The sequence below is a fragment of the Martes martes genome (assembly GCF_963455335.1).
Source record: "Martes martes genome assembly, chromosome: 5".
Classification (NCBI taxonomy): domain Eukaryota; kingdom Metazoa; phylum Chordata; class Mammalia; order Carnivora; family Mustelidae; genus Martes; species Martes martes.
In genome coordinates, this window is record NC_137892.1 from 129,087,192 (window position 1) to 129,106,555 (window position 19,364).

At 38.0% G+C, this 19,364-nt stretch overlaps 1 pseudogene across 1 annotated transcript; it reads right to left on the minus strand.

Annotated features, from left to right (window-relative positions):
- Positions 1 to 1,343: 1,343 nt before the first annotated feature.
- LOC308343058 (cell division control protein 42 homolog) lies at positions 1,344 to 1,921 on the minus strand (annotated as a pseudogene). Its single transcript has one exon. The product of its transcript is annotated as a cell division control protein 42 homolog (transcript).
- Positions 1,922 to 19,364: the final 17,443 nt, after the last annotated feature.

A 19,364-nucleotide genomic window follows, 5' to 3' on the forward strand; every position in this document is an offset into this window, starting at 1 on the left:
TATCAAACTCAACACCCAAACAACAAATAATCCAATCAAGAAATGGACAGAGGACATGAACAGACATTTCTGCAAAGAAGACAGTCAAATAGCCAACAGACACATGAAAAAGTGTTCCACATCACTTGGCATCAGGGAAATACAAATCAAAACCACAATGAGATACCACCTCACACCAGTCAGAATGGCTAAAATTAACAAGCCCAGAAATGACAGATGCTGGCGAGGATGTGGAGAGAGAGGAACCCTTCTATACTGTTGGTGGGAATGCAAGCTGGTGCAGCCACTCTGGAAAACAGTATGGAGCTTCCTCAAAAAGTTGAAAGTAGAGCTACCCTATGACCCAGCAATTGCACTACTGGGTATTTACCCTAAAGATACAAATGTAGTGATCCGAAGGGGCACGTGCACCTGAATGTTTATAGCAGCAATGTCCACAATAGCCAAACTATGATGTCCATCAAGAGATGAATGGATAAAGACAATGTGGTACATATATACAATGGAATATTATGCAGCCATCAAAAAGACGCAGAATCACGCCACTTGCAATGACGTGGATGGAACTAGAGGGTATTACGTTAAGTGAGATAAGTTAATCAGAGAAAGAGAATTATCATATGATCTCACTGATATGAGGAATTTGAGAAACAAGAGAGAGGATCATAGGGGAAGGGAGGGAAAAATGAAACAAGATGAAATCAGAGAGGGAGACAAACCATAAGAGACTCTTAATCTCAGCAAACAAACTGAGGGCTGCTGGAGGGGAGGGGGGCGGGAGGGATGGGATGATTGAGTGATGGACATTGGGGAGGGTATGTGCTATGGTGAGTGCTGTGAATTGTGTTAGACTGATGAATCCTGTACCCCTGAAACAAATAATACATTACATGTTAATAAAAATTAAAAGGAAGGAAGGAAGAAAGATAAAAGGAAGGAAGGAAGGAAGGAAGGAAGGAAAAAAAGTAAAAATCTAAATGTGTCAGATTAAGCAGCTTCAACGACCCAAATTCATGTGTTACAGAGTCATCACAAGCATGCTTTGCTTTTAAGGAAAACAAAACAAAACAAAACAAAACAAAACAAAAAAACCTGAAACAGCCAAACAAAAACTAGTATTGTTCACTGTTCTCCTAAGACACAATTATTCAAAGGAACTAGTACTGAGAGGCGGACGAGGATCATATCTATGGGCCTTGTCTCCCACGAGTGCACGCGAGTAGGTGCAGGGTATCTGTCATGACTGCAGAAACGAATTGTAATCTTTACTCTTGAGTTTGATGTAACATTGCTTTTAGCGCAAGGCCGACACCAGCTGTGCGGGCAAGCCTCTGGAGAGCCGTTCACAGCAGCACGCGGCTGCGGCTCTTCTGCGGTTCCGGAGGCCCCAGGGCAGCCAATATTGCCTCGTCAGATGCATTCTTTGGGCCTTTCTGGGTGAGCGCAGAACAGCCCACGCACTCCACTGCCTTCAGGCCACGGGCCGGCTTTTCAGCAGTCCCTGCGGTGACAGGCTTCTGTTTGTTCTTGGCAAGTTTCTCGGTGGTAGAGGGGTCATCTCGAGATCAGTTTGGGTCCCAACAAGCAAGAAAGGAGTCTTTGGACAATGGTGAGTTATCTCTGGCATCCACTTTTCCTTCGCGTTTTCAAATGAGGAAAGAGAGACCCCTGAAAAACAGACTGGATACACATCTATTTGTGGATAACTCAGTGGTCCTAATCTGTCAGAATCCTCTTGCCCGGCAGTATCACGAAGTCCGAGAGCATCTGGCTGTCCACCAGTCATTACTGTGACCGCATCGCTGTCAGAAAGAGTTGGTTAATACTCAGAGGGAAATCTGTTTGTTGTGCAGGAGGATATCAGGAGACATGTTTTACCAACGGCGCCATCGCCCAAAACAACACATTTAATTGTCTGCATTGCTGAAACCGTTTTGTATCCAATTTAAACATTTCAAATTCAGTGATTGCCCTCAGGTGATCCACCAGGACACTGGCAGCACTACACTGGGTCCCCTCGGCTCTGGTATTGTTAATTTGAAACGTCCATGTGTGCCTTATAGGGCAAATCAAATGATTTAGTGTAAAACATTCTCTTTCTAATCTTCCTGATGTCATTGAGAACTGGAATTTGGGGGAAAGCTAGGGAAAAGGAGATACTCTGTGGTTCTGGCTTTGAATTTAAAAGTATCAGCATAAATTTGTGATATGATGTTACCTTAAAAAAGAAACTCTCCCCTAGCTCTTTCTATTGAAGAGGCTCAGAAACGTTGCATAATAGCAATGAGAACCCCTAGCATCTAGACTGTAGACTTAAAATATGGTTTCCTACTAAAGAGCTCTTTGGAGAAATAACTGAGTGTAGGTTTGGGGCAGGAAATGTAGGTGATGTATGTGATGATACTGAAACATCTTGTCATATCAGATAGCAGATAATATTTTAAATACTGTTAGGGTCATGTCAAAAGAACTCAGGAGCCAAATGGAAGAGGTTCCCACCAAGCAAAGAGAGAACAATATCAGCATCAATAACAGTAACATTGAAATGGACTGGAAAAGCCCATACAGATTTAAATTCATATTTAATAGCAAGTCAAATAATTAATCTAATAATTAGATTCCATTACATGTTGCTAATGAACAAATTCATTATTTTGAAAACTGATAAATAAGGGAAAGAGTCACGTATCCTGCCTTTCTTATTTAAACTGAACTATTTTTTAAGCAACTAGTAGATGAGAGAAAATGCCTCTACAGTATTCCAGCAAGTTAATGAAGATAAGATGGAATGTCATCATTTTACAGTGTATATTAAATAAATGGCTCCAGGCATTATCAGTGGTTGCTAACACCTCAATAAGAGAGATACATAGATATTATGTGCTCCTATTGAAAGAACACACCTAGAAAATGGTCTTGCAAACAAAACAAAACAAAAACCAACAAAACAAAAAAGCTCTGGACACTAAATCTTATTAAACCTCTAGATCCAAATATCTATAAATGATTAGAAAATATGTTGCATGATACCACACGACTGTAATCAGTAAAATGCAGGGTGAGAGAAACTGTAGGACAATCTAGTTTCTTGAAGAAAACTAAACCAAAAGAGAGAGAGAGAGAAATGGAGAGGAAACACATAGATTGAAGGAGCCATATCAACCACTCATTATGTGTAGATCTAGTCAAAACTGTAATTCAAACAATCTGTAAAAAATTATACACATACACAGAATTATGAAACAGTAAAAAATCAGAACACAACTGGCTATTTCATGATATTTAAAAATTACTGGTCGGGATGCCTGGGTGGCTCAGTAGGTTAAGCATCTAACTTTTGCTCAGGTCATGATCCCTGGGTCTTGGGTTCAAATCTCGCACTCAGCTCCTTGCTCAGTGGAGAGCCTGCTTCTCTCTCTGCCTGCTGCTCCCGCTGTTTGTTCACAATCTCTCTCTTGCTCACTCTCTCTCTCTCTGACAAATAAGTAATCTTTTTAAAGATTACTTTTTTTTTAAGATGTGTTCATTTCTTTGTAAAGAGAGACCACACATGGTGGGAAGGGGCAGAGAGAGAGGGAAAGAATGTCCAGCAGACTCGCTACTGAGGGCAAAGTCTGACAAGGGGCTGCATCTCAAGACCCCAAGGTCATGATCTAAGCTGAAACTGGGTTGGATGCTCAACAGACTGAGCCACACAGATACCCCTAAAAAAATTATTTCTTTCTTTAAGTGTTTAAAGAGTATTATGGCACTTTTACATACTTACTTAGAGATACATACTGAAATGCTATGAATGAAATTTTGAGGGAGGCAAGATGGCAGAAGGGTAGGGGAATTCATTTAATCTGATCTCTTGAATTCGGCTAGATAACTATCAAATCATCCTGAACACCTATGAATTCAACCTGAGATGTAAGAAAAGAATTGCTGAAATTCTACAAATAGAAAAGCACCAGTTGTTGCAAGGTAGGAGGTGTGGAGAAGTGGATCCAAGGGGCTATATCAAAACATAAATAGCGTGGGGAATGAGCCTCGTTAAGCCGGCTACCAGAAAGTGATACAGGTCCAGAGCACAAAATTAGAACTTTTAGAAATCTGAAATGTTATAGGTGAAATTTTATAATGTAAAAGATTTGTTTCAAAATCATATAGAAGGTGAGAAAGCTGGTAGAGGTACAAATGAAAATATAGCTGGTACAGTTTTTGAAATTAGGTGGTGGGTGCATGGGTGTTCACTATAGTGTTCTCTGTATATATATATACACACACACATATATATGTATATATATGTGTAGATACATATATATATATTTAAATAAATATATATATTTTTTAAATTTTCCCATAATACTACGATGGAATATTACTCAGCCATAAAAAAAGAATGAGAGCTTGCCATTTGCAACAATGTGGATGGATCTAGAAAGTATTATGTTAAGTGAAATAAGTCAGACAGAGAAAGACAAATATCACATATGATTTCACTCATATGTGGAATTTAAGAAACAAAACAAAGAAACCAAAACAAAGGAAAAAAAAAGAGAGAGACCAACAGAAAAACAGACTCTTTAATACAGAAAACAAACCGATGGTTACCAGAGGGGAATAGATGGGGGGAGGGGGCAATGGGTGAAGTAGATAAAGGGGATGAAGAGTACACTTACTGTGATGAGCATTAAGTGTACTCTTCTAGTGAGGTTGAATCACTATATTGTACACCAGAAACTAATATAACACTGTGTGTTCATTATACTTCAATTTTTTTAATTCTATAATAAAAAGTAAAAGATACATACATTGATACAAAGGCCCCGTGTTCAGAGATTCTAATTTAATTGACCTGGGGCTTAGATAGGAAAGAAAGAGGCTGAGAGGAAGGAGGAGGAGGAAGAAGAGGAAAGGGAAGAAGGCAAGGAGAAAGGGAGGAAGAGAGGGCGGGAGGGAGTAGAGCCACCCCTCTGCTCCCTCCTACCGTGTACGCAGCCTGGGCTAAGAACCATTTGTCGACCCTCCAACTATTCCATTACTTCCAGTTCCTCAGCCTTGTCTGTTTCTCAGGGGTTCTAACCGAATGCACTGGGATCCATGCTGAGAACACATGCTGACTCCTGGGTCTCATCTCAGAGGGAATTTCAGGAGGCTAAGGGGGCCTTGGGAGTATGTGTTTGTGCTATGAACTCATGCCAAAATGCTATCAGAGGGGGATTTCTCATTGTTCCCTGTACACAACCCTCACATTACCATTCATGGTTTTGTTCATTTTATTCCTTCCTTCTTCTACCTGAAATGTCTTCCCCTTATCTTTATCCAGATCATACCTCCTCAATAACCCAGTTCAAAAATCACCCATCCATGAAGCCTAATCCCTTCAGCTGAAGGGATTCTTCCTCCTGTGAACTCAGTTTTTCGCCCTTCCACTGGTTTTCTATCTCTTTGTATATAATGTTTCAGCTCTCTTACTCAACAATAAGCTGCTTTAAGTCAGAAAGTCTTTTCTACATATCTTTGTAATTTCACAGAATTTAGACATATTGAAGAGTTCAGTAAGCCTATGCTAAATCCAAGAAGTAATGAAAACATAACAGTTGAGAGTGTCCGGATACTTACCCTGTAAGCTCTCTTAAGAACTAGTTAACTTCTCCATTCTGCCCTCAGTATGCAAAGAAGCTTCCCTAAGAAAGGTGGTACTGGGAGGAAGGCAGCTCAAGATAAAAGGCTATCAGCATTTCTCAAGAATCAGCCAAATAAGCTATAAAATCTTTACTACTATCTAAGTCAAAATGCCATGCTTACCATTTTTACAAGCTAAAGAAATTTGTTTAAAGAAAAATATTGCAAAGTACTATTTTACATATAATAACTGTGTCCAAAAACTGTTGACTATCCTAAGAGGCCACGTTTTATAAAAATGTAAATTAATATGCTTTTATGTATAAATATGCTACAATTTTATGAGTCTTCTAAAGAAGAGGGGTATGTTTTTATAAATACCTATACTTCGAGTTCCTGAAAGAAATGATAAAACAACAACAATAACAACAACAACGAAAACCTTTCAAACTTTGATTGGGAGGCTTATCATTATAAATTAATGCATGGCACTCATTGAGTGTCTGCTGTGCTCAGCAGTTGACCTGATTCTCTCCCTCAGTCTTCTGTGAGTTAGGATTATCCACAGCCCGTCAAGGAGAACAGTGAGACCTGTAGAGTGCTCAGGTCACTCAACTGGCAGAGATGGGATTCAAGCCCTCATATGCTTGGTTCTTTCTCGTTGTACACTTTTTTTTTTTTTAAGATTTTTTTTTTAATTTATTCATTTGATAGACAGAGATCACAAGTAGGCAGAGAGGCAGGCAGAGAGAGAGCAAGGGAACCAGGCTCCTTGATGAGCAGAGAGCCTGATGTGGGGCTCGATCCCAGGACCCTGGGATCATGACTTGAGCCGACGGCAGAGGCTTTAACCCACTCAGCCACCCAGGTGCCCCTTTGCTATACACCTTTGTTTTCTTAGAACTCTCCTATATTTTGAGAGGAAAACCACAGATGGCTAGGGAAAGGAGTGAGAAAGAGAAAGGTGGGTGGATTAGAGGATGAGAAACAAGACAGAGGGCTTTTCAGATCTAGGTTCCCATTCACCACCTTTCCTGTGTTGGACCTCTCTAATTTTCAGCTTCCTTCTCTGTAGTAACATGAACCATTTGGAGCTGTTGTGAGGACTGTGTAATGTGATTCATATGAGGATCCTGGCTCAATAAATGGAAGGTATTGGTAAAAGCAACTGGTGGGGTCAACTTCAGTCTCATCCTGAACAGGGTGTTCTTGTAAATTTCTTGTTACTAGGTCATCAACTGTTTCAGTGAAACAAAATGACTGACTTTTCACCCTACACAGATTCTGCTGAAATCACTATCTAGTTTGTTGTTCTTTGGAGAGTTTTCTTGTCAAATATCTTAAAGCATTATGTATATACATATACATATACATATACATATACATATACATATACATATACGTGTGTGTATATATATACATATATATATATGTATATATATATGAAAATGTTGCAGATCTTTGTCAAGTCCCAAACCTATCAGTTAAGTTGCTCTCAACTACCTCCCCTCCCGTTATCTGTCACATAAGCGGAAGCTTCACTCTGCACAAATCTTGCCCAAAGGGATGAAACTCAGGAAGGGTCAATGCTGTACACCTGTCACAATCAGCCTCTACAGCAGCCTTTCTGCAGCTTGTTTTACTTTACCCAGGGATAATGATCATTATTTTTTCCTAGAGCAATCCTTCCTAAAAGCTCAGACCTGACAGAAAGAAATGTTCTAGGGAGGACACTGGAACACACAGGATAACATTTTTCCCTATTTCTCTCTCCCTAATTAAACTGGTTTTATCCTAAACCAATAGGGAAGCATTGACTTCTTAGGATACCCAAGTTAGGGGGAAATATATATATATACACACACACATACACACACACACACACGTATGTAATATATATATAATACATATAATAAATAATATATATATTTCCTCCCCCCCCCCCCAGAATCCATTTGTACCATCCATCCAGAAGGTAAATAAGGACTTTATTTTATTTTTCTTTAAGGTTTTCTTTACTTATTTTTTTTTTTATTTATTTGACAGAGAGAGAGAGGGCACAAGCAGGGGCACCAGCAGAGAGAGAGGGAGAAGCACACTCCCCACTAAGCAAGAAACCCGAAGTGGGACTTGATCCCAAGATCTTGGGATCAAGACCTGAGCCGAAGGCAGACACAAACCACTGAGCCACCCTGGCGAAATTGGGATTTTATGGAGTGGTCTGATTCCATGATTAAATTCTGAGATGACCCAATACTTAGAGATGCAAATTCTTCTGCCTTCAAACTGGTGTGAATCTTGAGTGATTGAGACAGTAGTGAAAGGCACCAAAAGAGATTAAACACCACTGATGAATTATATTTTTATTGACCAATTATAGCCACATATATTATCTATGGAAAAATGTTAATAATCTCTACATCATTTGTAAGAAACATAAATTACTAACCAATATAAACAATTCCTAATTGTGTACAATCTTTGGTCCTCAAAACAAGGCTATGCCTTCTTACACCTGAACTGGAGAAGAAAGTAATAAAGTGTCTTTTTATAATTTAGAAATAACTTTATTAAATATTTTGACAGAATGATCCAGATACCCATACTAATGAGCATACATGTTTTTCCTGGCAAATAGTGTGGTTCTTGTACCTCTATAATGGCTGAGACTCTCTCGCTCTCTGGGGGAATATTTCACATACTAATTTATTCTCCCTTTATTCACACAGAGCTAAGATTGAAGAGGTTATCCTTTTAATGTAACACAAACATTTCTTAGTACTTAAGATCATTCATGTTTTTCTAAAAGATATGTTCAGATGTTCACACTTTTAATAATATGGCTATTGTAAACGTAAATACAAAAAACATAAGACATAAATACAATATTAAAAGTATAATCTTGTTGTGCAACCAGCACTAAAAAAGGATTTTTATTGTTAAAATCTTCCTGAAAGCACTCTGCATTTATGAGATTAAGCTGTTGTGAAGTCTGTTTTATCTATCCCTGAAATTATTTTGTCAGTCTTTTTAACTATGTAAGTATTTTTTACAGTTAGAATTAAAAACCCAAACCTATCATTAGTATTCTTATAAATCCTTAGTGGAAAATCTGTTTACCAAGGAAAAGAAACAGAAAATTTCTTCTTAAGCAGGGGATGCGCTACAACCAGAAACAAAGCATAAACAATGGTAATGACACATTTTTCCAAATTTTTATTTTTCTCGATTAGAATGATAGAGAAGACAAATTATAGCCAAATATGCAAGGAAAGCTTGGCCATGCTTCCAGGACAAGGGATTAAGCTTTCTTCAGTGCTCCTGTACCATTCTACACTGGTTGCTGAGTAGCATTAGCATAATCCTGAATTATTAAGAAAATGAGAGGTCAGATTTACTTTACAGGAGAATTCGACCTATCTGAATCAGGACTGAGAGGGTCGTAGCATTCCAGATGTGAGCCTGGTGGTAGGTGTAAAGTGCACCACATGGAGAGAATGTGCACAGTAAGGAAAAAGACAAATTACCCAGAGCTATTACTGTCATTAGTTCCATCAGCCTGGGAAGCCCTCCCACAGCATTTTCAGAGCAGTGTGTGGAGAGGGCCTGGGGCTTATCACATCTCGCAGGGGGTCGTCTTCTGCCGGGCATAGTCACATAGCTTGACATTTCAGTTAAAAAAAAAAAAAAAAAGAAAAAAAAAGTCTGGGCCTTCATTCTCCATGCAGGCTTCTGTCTCGCAGCTCTACAACCGGTAGCTAAAATAAAGGGAGCCAGCCCACTGAAGGCTGCAATCATTTATCTGATGGCAGAATTGCCAGCCTTTCTAGAGGTGCACACTGTTCTTTCACATAATCAGTTTTAAGCCAGGGACAATAAGCCTGGGCTACTATAATGTACCGGAAGCTCCTTTGGGGTTGTTTCATTAACCTTTTGAATATTTTGTCATAATTAAAAGGTTAGGAATCTATGCCACGAGAAATGCTGTCAAAGAATAGAACATACACAATAATGTTAGATGGACTATCACATTTAAACTGTACAATGGTAACCAATGAGAAGGGCGTAAGGGGCCAACTGATGTAACAAAGACTTTTTTCCAAATGTTTTTGATTCTAGAAGTCCATGTGGGTAATATTTACCATAAGATGTTAAGCAAAAGAGCAGAATACAATATATATTTGTACATATTATATATGTAACATATATTCACATAATAATCATAACTAGATAAGAAATCTGTGCTTGTGGCAAGTTATATGCAAATGAGAAAGGAGTTGTTCTAGGCAGGTATGATTTTTTTTATTGTCTCTTCATTATTTGTTTAAATCCTTTTAAAGTTGCATATTCTCCTCAGTTAAAAGAGCGTATACAAACATTCTCATGAAGGAACTAGCAACAACAAAAAGGAAAACAGATGTGAAAATATAAAGCATCCTCTATTCTGCCTAAAATCAAGAAAAAGCATAAAGACTCAGCATCCATCTCAACAGGGAACAAAGAAAAAGATGCACAAAACCAAGTAAATTCATCCAAGAGAATAATATTTTTCCTATACCCTTCTTAATAATAATAATAATGCCACATCAGGGTTTTTTACATAGTAGGCACACATCAGACTTGTCCAACAACCCTTTCTTAAACACGTGAAAAAGTGGTTCAGAGAAACTAAGGAACATGCCCCAGGTCAAAGAGCAAGTATTAATATCCCAGTCTGCCTGACTCCAATAAATTATAGCACTCTCTCTCTCTCTACGCCCCCAACCCTGTCTCTTTATCTCTGTCTGACTTTCTTTCATTATTTTATTAAATTCCAGTCCTCAATCTGAAATAGCCCTATTTTCTGTTTCTTCCTTGCCTTTAGCCCTTAATAAAGCAGTGCAGTTCTCATCTGACTTTGGCAGGTCTGATAGTCACTCATACTTTAATGTATACACAGTAAGTAAATATTTGAGTACCTATTCTGCATTGTGCTGGTCCTGGGGATACAAAGCTGGAAAAAAAAAAAAAATGACTCTGGGCACCCACAGGCAAGTGGTGGATGCAAGCATGCAAGTAGCAAAGGTGCACACCTGGGGCCCCTGACCTTGGCTTCTTGAGGAACCGGCATCTGAACTGAGAAACCAAAGACTGACTTGGGATTAGGCAGATGGATGGTGCATCAGAGGAAATAATCCCTGTAGAGGACCAAGTGGGGGGAAGAATCAAAAGAAGACAAAAACAAGACAAAACAAACACAGGACACTCCAGAAACTGAAAGTGACCCACAGAGCTGGACCTGGAGAGCAATGATAACCACACATTTTTGTAACCTACAAGTCTTGTTTTCTGAAGACCTGAAGGGTTTTCTTTTCAAGGAAGAAAAGGACTCATGATGTCAAAAATCAACACTTAAAACTTTTTAGGTTTTCCTTGATTGCATATCAATAATAAAAATGGCTTTGTGAAAAAACACATCAGAATTAAGTGTTACAGTTGCAATTAATTTAAATATAACTGTGTCTCTAGCCACAAATTCTGAGGTGTTGTGCAACTTTTCTTGACTAGAGATTATTTTCCTTTTCTGCAAAATAGAATACACTTATCTTACATGTTTGTAGATGAGAGAGAGAAACAATATAAGGCCAGCATCTAGTCTGGGACCTGGTACACAGAAAACAACTATTAAATGGTAGTTACAGTAGAAGAGTTTAGAGAGCCAAATGCCCATAAGTCTCATTTTTGCGATAAGAAGGAAATGCCATTTTCTCATCAGCCTCACACTTGGTTCCCAGTCCTGACTGGCTGTTCAAATATAAGATTATTTCACACATAGCAAACTTCAACCGGGTTGATGATTTGCAAGCCTTCGTGTCTTTCCCATACTTTCTATCCATTCCTGTTTGATATAGGAATAAGTGCTATAGATGTGTGGCTACAGGTCACAAGAAAATCCTTGATTCATTCAGGATACAGCTTCTGGGGACAGTAAGGACATTCCTAAACTAAGAAGAAAGTGTCACAAAAGATCTCATTTACTGCCTTTGTCATCCAGCCACCTACCTGGCTTACGCATGGCTTATTACTATAACACTAATTAGCTCAATGCCAAGAGGTCTGGGGACTTTTGTAGAATTCTAACTTCATTATTTATCCTGGTATTTTTTTAAACTGTTAATTGCATTATGTCTTACAAAACCAAGACCTTCATTTTACAACTTTCTAAAATATGTTGCTTATGTATTCTTGCTAAGCAAAAATGAGTGATTTCAGGCTGCCATTCTGATTTAGTAGGTGGTGGCAAAAGAAAGGATTTTCATTAAATCTCAAGTGTAAAAATAGATATATCATCATTCATTGTGAAGAAAATGTTTTTTCTCTCTAGAAGAAAAACAGTTTTCTGAAAACAAACGTAGCTTGGTTTGTTGTGGCTTTTTTTTTTTTTTTTTTTTTCCCCGTAAAGACAATCAAAATTTTGTCTTTGGAAAAAAAAGACCACCAGTGTCAGGTGATTGCAAATTAATCTAGCTAAAAGAGGTAAACTATGTTTCCACTATTAATATACTTTGTACATGATGTGCATTTTAGAAAGTACACAGGGTAAACACAAATGCTAATTTTTTCAGAAAAAAAAATTATAGATTAAGTTGGAAAATATTTTATGTAACCATTCTGGATTCCACAAGGAATAGAGTAAGTAAAACCTCTACAGTTCCGGGGTGTCTTCATTTTATTGCCTTATGTACTTTAACATAATCCCAAAATTAGAGCCCAGGGGGGAAAAATGGAATCCTTATCATTCTGAGGGAAATACAGCATTAAAGAAATCACGACGACTAAACATTTTTAAAAGAAAGTATTTCAACTATCCTCACTGAAGTCTTTTGCTTTGTCTAGTCGTACTTTTCTATACTCCACCTTGTGCATTTACCCATCAGATGAGGGTTTGTTCCCTTCCTGTTTCTTTTGTGTTGGCCCTCAAATCCAGTGAGCCTCTTTTCTTCTTCCTCGATTCATGGCTACTTTTACCAAAGATTTTATGTTTTATCTTCTTGTGATTCCCCAGTGTTTTCAGATTGGCAAAGCATTAGCTGGATGATGGATTACAATACAAAATGCAGGAGGATTTTGCTTCTTGCTACCTGAATTTCTAAGGCCCAACTGCTTTCTTTACTTCCTGTCATTTTCACATGTGTTGCTTTTTTTCAGAGTCTTTTCAGCTGAGTTTTTAGTAGTATGGTAATAGAGACACCAAGGAACACCACCTTCTGATGAAACACATATTTTAGCCTAGTGTCAACAAAACTAAGCAAATTGTTAACCTCTCAGTTTTACAACATGCCAATAGACCTTTTTTCTCTTAGATTTTTGCCTAGTTTCTTATAATTGCTGGATAATTATCTCTCCACACTCACTTTCTTCTGACAGCTTAGTTGTAGCCTCTGGGATTTTAACATCTAATTGCCTTGTCTGCTTAGGTTGTGGATTCTTGAGTCTTGCTAAATTCAGCAAAGCCAGGCAACCAAAGGGGTTAAAAACATTTTGTAATTCTGTCCTCCAGAGCCTTCCTAAAAGGGTTAACAGAGGTGCCAGACTCTGGTTCTTCTTCACTCATTCTTCACAAACGTGGTAACTAGACTCAGCGAATACTCCGGCTATCAGAGTAGAGCCCTATAGAATCACTGCACTCAATAAATGTCCAATAACAATGGTGAGGAGTTAGATGAACTATATTTAAAGTATTTCCCCCCTTAATTCCCCTCCTAAATCTGGCTTCCATCTTTGCCTCTTTATGGTATCCAATGATCTCAATTCAGCCAAGTTCAAAGGCATTTTCTCTGTCCTTATCTTCCTTGATCTTTCTGATGTATGGGGCACAGCTTTTCATACCTGCCCCTTTGAAGACTTCTGGCTTCAGTTTCTGAGACACTTCTATTGTCTTTTATTTTTCTTCATCACCGCCCTGATCTCTTCACCTATTTCCCACATTTATATGTCTTTTTTTGTCTTACACCTTCCCAGTCACTTTTCTTCCAACAGATCCTCGATAATTACTATAGTCCTTGTATCCTCTTGCTTTTTGTTTTTATTCTACACAGATTCCTTTGTTTTCCTGAAGTTGTATAGGTGAAAAACTTACAGATACGCTCTGCCATTGATCCACTTTTTGTACCGTTTTGAGTTTTGCACATCAAAACTCAAATATGCAGTTTCAATATAGAATCAATGCAATATATACAGATCTCATTTTCACTTTCTCAAGTGCTCACCACTTCTTCAAAAGTCACTTCTTCAGAGAAGTCTTAACTTGGTCACTCTTCCTTAAATTCTCTGCACCCTTTACCTGCTTGAGATTTCTTTGCAGCATCTGTCACTACTCTCATCATGGTGTGCATTTGTTTGTAGGGCATTGGAATGCACCACAAAAATATAGGCTTCATGAAGGCAAGAACTTTTTGCTTTGTTCACTGCCATAGAGGCAGCACATAGAGCAATGTGTGGCAAATAATAAGCACTAGATAAATATTTGAGTGAGTTAATGAATAAGTGAGTAAGGAAGTGAACACACGCATGATTTATTCAGAATCTGTCATTCAGATTCAGAACCTTAGAGTTATCCTTGATTTCTTACTATCTCAAAGCTCTACTCTATATTCTGTCGTGTGAGGGTAAGGCTAAGCCAATGTGATAAATGGGGCCAGTAATAATTCAGTGGCTTAAAGTAGGTACACATTTGTTTCTCAATTAGAGTTTAGGCTGAATGCTTTAGGTGAGTGGGCAGCTGCATTCTCCAAAGTTATTTAGAACATTAGTTATTTCCACCATGTTGTTCCACCGTACCCATAGGGCACTTTCATCATCTGCCCAATTAAAGCTGGAGTTTCATAGGTTCCAGCTAGTGGGAAGGAAAAAGAGAACATAAAGGAAGCACATCCCCAAGGCTAGAATAACCTACGTTATTCCTGCCTAGATTCCGTCAGCAAGGATGAAGTCACGGGCACCCACCCTCCAACCTGTAAGGGAACCAGGGCTATGTGGCCGATCTGTGTTTATGAAGAAATGGAAAACAAATGTTGACGGGCAGCTGCCAGTCTCCTCCACATCAGTCAACTTCTCAGAATATCTCTCAAACCAATGTTTTCATTTTCTCCTCATGTTGCCTATAGAAAAGTCCATCCCTTGCGTGAAACTGCTAAGATCCTGACTTGCTCTTTTCCTAAACCTCAGTCTTTCATAACACAAGCCTATCTCATTCCAAAAACTAAATGACTCCTCCAAATTATAACTATTTTTAATTCCTTGTCTCAGAATGCTGTGGTTAGTGATTCCTACCTATGCCATGTCTGAATTGTTTGTTGTGGATTTTGGTGCTCCTCCTCCTCCTCCTGCTCCTCCTCCTCCTTCTCCTCCTCCTGCTCCTCCTCCTCCTCTTCCTCCTCCTCCTCCTTCTCCTCCTCCACAGCTTCACAAGGATAAAGGGTAAAAAGATAAAGGAGTCCAGCACATATTACATACACAGTCCACATTCATAGGTCTGTCTTTAATAAAGTTTTTTTTAGAAATAAGACTTAAATTTTCAGTTATATAACATCACAATATCCCTTTTTTGTTCTTCAAGGCCCAGAGTATAAATGATTTTCAGATTAGTAGTTGATGATGAAACTTAAAAGTCACAAAATAAAACCGTGACCCAGACTTGGCTTAAAAACAAATCCGTATCACTACAGTATTAATATAAGCGATAAAATTCCCTCGAACAACAGTTTCTCTATAAGCCTTCTTTTTTTTTTTTAAGATTTTATTTATTTATTTGACAGAGAGCACAAGTAGGCAGAGAGGCAGGCAGAGAGAGAGAGGAGGAAGCAGGCTCCCGCTGAGCAGAGAGCCCGATGTGGGGCTCGATCCCAGGACCCTGAGATCATGACCTGAGCTGAAGGCAGAGGCTTTAACCCACTGAGCCACCCAGGCGCCCCTATAAGCCTTCTTTTTAAGGCAGAAGTTTTTTAAGGCTGTTTTTTAGGCAGAAGTACTCACTGTGTGTCCTGAGGACCTCTAAAGGGGTATCCCTGAAACTTTTTCAGCAGGTCTAGGAGGTCAAAATTCTTTTCATAATAATACTGAAAAATTATTTATCTTTTAACTTTCATTATTTCACAAGTGGACATAAAGTTTTCCAGAGGCTGCATGATGTGTGTTATTGCCAAAGACTGAATAATGAAGCAGATATGAGAATTAAGCTCTCCTCTATAAAGCCAGATACTTCAAAGATTTGCAAAATTAGAAAACTGGAAAAATTGCCCACTCCTCTCACTAAATTTTTTGTTTTGTGACCTATACTTACTCTTCATTAAAAAGTTATTTATGAAAAGAAAAAGTTATTTATGGTAACACGTTATTTTAGATGAATAATAAATATTGCAAAGTCCTCATTTTTAACTTATCATACAGCAAATATTAATAGATATAACTCAGATAAGCAAAAGCTTTTTGAGATCCTCCATAATTTTGAAGATTGTGAAGGGGTCCTGAAGTCAAAATTTTGAGAGTCCCAGCTTTCAGGAGATAAATTACAGTTTTTTAAATTTATTGTATCTACCCGTGTCACCATGCAGCATCCCCCCTCAATTCCTGGAAGTAAGGAGAGTGGGCATCACTGAAGATGTCGATAAAATAGTTTCCATTCTCTGATCTAACATAGTCCCCATTGAAGTCATCAGGGACAGAGTATTGCTTCTTTGATGTTCTGCTCTTAAACATATGAAGGAAAGAAGAAGGAATTGAGAACTGTGCTGAGAAACAGGTACAGAGGTTATTAGGAAAATGGGCTCTGTGGACTCTCATGCATAGCTAATGACTGTAAAGGGCTTTCCAGATAGAAAAGTGTCATGCCACGGCAGAAACAACCAATATGCATCTTCTTCTCTAGGAGAAACTGCCTCCTTTCTTGATATTCCTTATAAAGAAGATTTAAAATATTCTTAGTCTGTATAGTGATTCTGGAAGATTTCAACTTGAATAACCAAAACAACATTCGTGATGAATAATATTCATCATTTATATTCTTGGACCATCACTCAATTCTGTAATGTTACAGATTCTATTCTGCTGCTAGACACTTAGCTTTGCCCTAGAGAAAACTCTACACCGCGGCCAAAGGCTGCCATAATACACATTATAAATGCATACCTTTATCCACAAGAATGATTTCATACAGTCCATCACTACAAAATGAAAACAAATAAACAAAGCATCACTCAAATTCCAGTAAATAATTCAATGGAAACAACTTCCTATATGTTGAGTAAGCAGTATATAACCAGCTTTGGTTCCAGGTCTCAGTGGTAGGGAAGCTACTGGATTTGCCTGAAGGAATATTTCTGAACTATTAGTTAAGTAGGGGTTACTCCAAAAATTCTAAAGGTGGTGGATTGGTGGTGGTGGGAGGGGGTGTTCAGGCCTTTTTAAAAAAAATAATACATCTATTTTTAAAGTCAATTCTAATTTAGCCACTTCATATGCTCATTTTTACCTGGAAGACTAACCTTATCTGGGCTTAGATGGGAAGGAAACTACTTTTTAGGTCATTTTAGCCCTAGCATACTTGCTATAAAGACATTGCTGGGTGAAATATCTCCCAACCCTGTTTTGCACATGACACATAAAGACATTTTCCATTAACATTAATGAGACCTATGAATCCATTGATGGGATAACAGAACTAAAAGGTAAGGTTTTATTGGTGATACATCATCTTTCATCCAAGTGTTTAACTTCTCGTAAAATAGGCAGAAATTTGGCCATGCATAAAATGCAAGAGTGACTACTGTCTCTGAAGTTGTAAAGACTTCAAGGATACATTATAGTTTTAAAAATATGAAATGTACTATGATACAAATACAGAATTCTAAGTGGTGATCTCTAAAGTATTTCCATGTATTAATTTAGAAAGTGAATGACTTCAGAATTTACTAAGCATTTTCATTCTCCAGAAAATGGTAATCTATATATTCCATATTTGATCATTTTAGACATCAGCATTCATTGTTAGTGAAAGCAATTATTGCATTTTACAAATAAAGTCACCTGTCTTGTTTTGTGAATTAAATCTTAAATGTATTTGGGTTGACAGGTTATTTTAATTTCAAGTATTTCTTTTTGAGAATTGATATCCCAAAACAAAAATTTCTGACTACTGATATAAAATGTTAAATAACTAGCAGGTACATTTTGTGAGTTTGAAGTGAGATTTTTCACTATTTGGTCCATAAGTATTCTTCCCTTTATTGCTTAAAATACACAGTTTCAAAGTATATATACTTTTTTTCACAAATCTGTCTCAGTTTTTTCTGTTTCCTGCTAGTACTCTCCCAAAATCAAATACACTTTTTCGCTTTGCTAAAGCTATTTTTAAAGTAAACCTCCTGTACATACTAAAAAACAAATTAATATTTGTTCTAATAAGTAATAATTGAATTTTTAAGACAAAAAGTGTTTTTACCTAGTTGTGAGCATTTTTTTAATGAAGGAAAAGAAGACTTATTTAAAACTAATTAAGAATATAGGTAGCTTAATAAAATGACTTCAGGATAGAACCTGAATAAGTAACATTTTGCCAGTCATGCCTTTACTGTGCACTGAACAGCTAGTTTACTGTTAGATATTTTAGGACTATGAGCAAATAGATACAACATTTTGAAGAAATATTAATTAAAAAGCTACTAGGAAGAAGTAAAATCCTTCAGAGCCCTTAAAAGTTAATTCCCACCATATTTTACTTTATCATATTCAGTGGCCTGTCTAGTATTATCTCCATATACCTGCTAAGTATAACAAGTTTCAACCAACACATTGTATTTGTGACAGGTCAAAATAAACAGCAACCCTTACCCATGAGAACAAGACAAGTCAGTGCCTAAGTACAGTTAAGAATTATTTTCTGGAGAAAGACTATTTTTTCCATCTCCTTACTGAAATTCATCAATTTCATGAAACTTGGGTTTTGTCTTGCTTTGTCTTTTTTCATCTAACACACAGTTGTGAGGCTGAGACCTGGCAGGGAAAAGCATGATATGGATTTGTGGTGCCTCCAAACCTGGGAGATGATGGTGTTTGTATTACCACCACATTAAGCACATAACCAAATCACTCTCACTCACATCTATGGTTAGTTTTCAAACAGAGGCAATATTATTTATTCCATGCCAGTGACACACACAGACACAGAATGTTGCTTGCAAACTACAAGAATAGTGAATAACAAGATGTAACTAGAAACTCCCTCCTTTCTGAAACAAGAGAAAAATCCCATAGGGATGGACCAAAATTATAATCAATTTAACCTCAATTAATCTGAGATGCGAGCCACAAATTCTTGATTATAAATCCCCAAGCTTGGCTATTTGTCCTTCTAAAAAAGGGCACTGTGAGCAAACCCTGTCCCAATGGTTCCCTTGCATCCAAGTGGATGGCAGTGCCAGCTTCTCGGTGGTAAAAGCCAGCTGGAGGATCAAGGAAGACCCATGGTTTGCCCAATGAAGCATTCACGAAAACACTGGAGAGTCACGTCACTTCTTTGTGCTCTTGGGAAAAGGAAGGGCGCTCTGCCGCCGCTCAGGGACACCCTGTCCAAGATGGTGACGCATCTTTCTCGGTGCATTGAGAGGTGGGGGGAGCAGCTTATTACTGAACTAAATGTTTTTATTGATCGCCCTTGAGTCAGAGCTCACTGACCCCGCAAACCATAAATGGCTATAGCGCAGAACTGTCATTTCCAG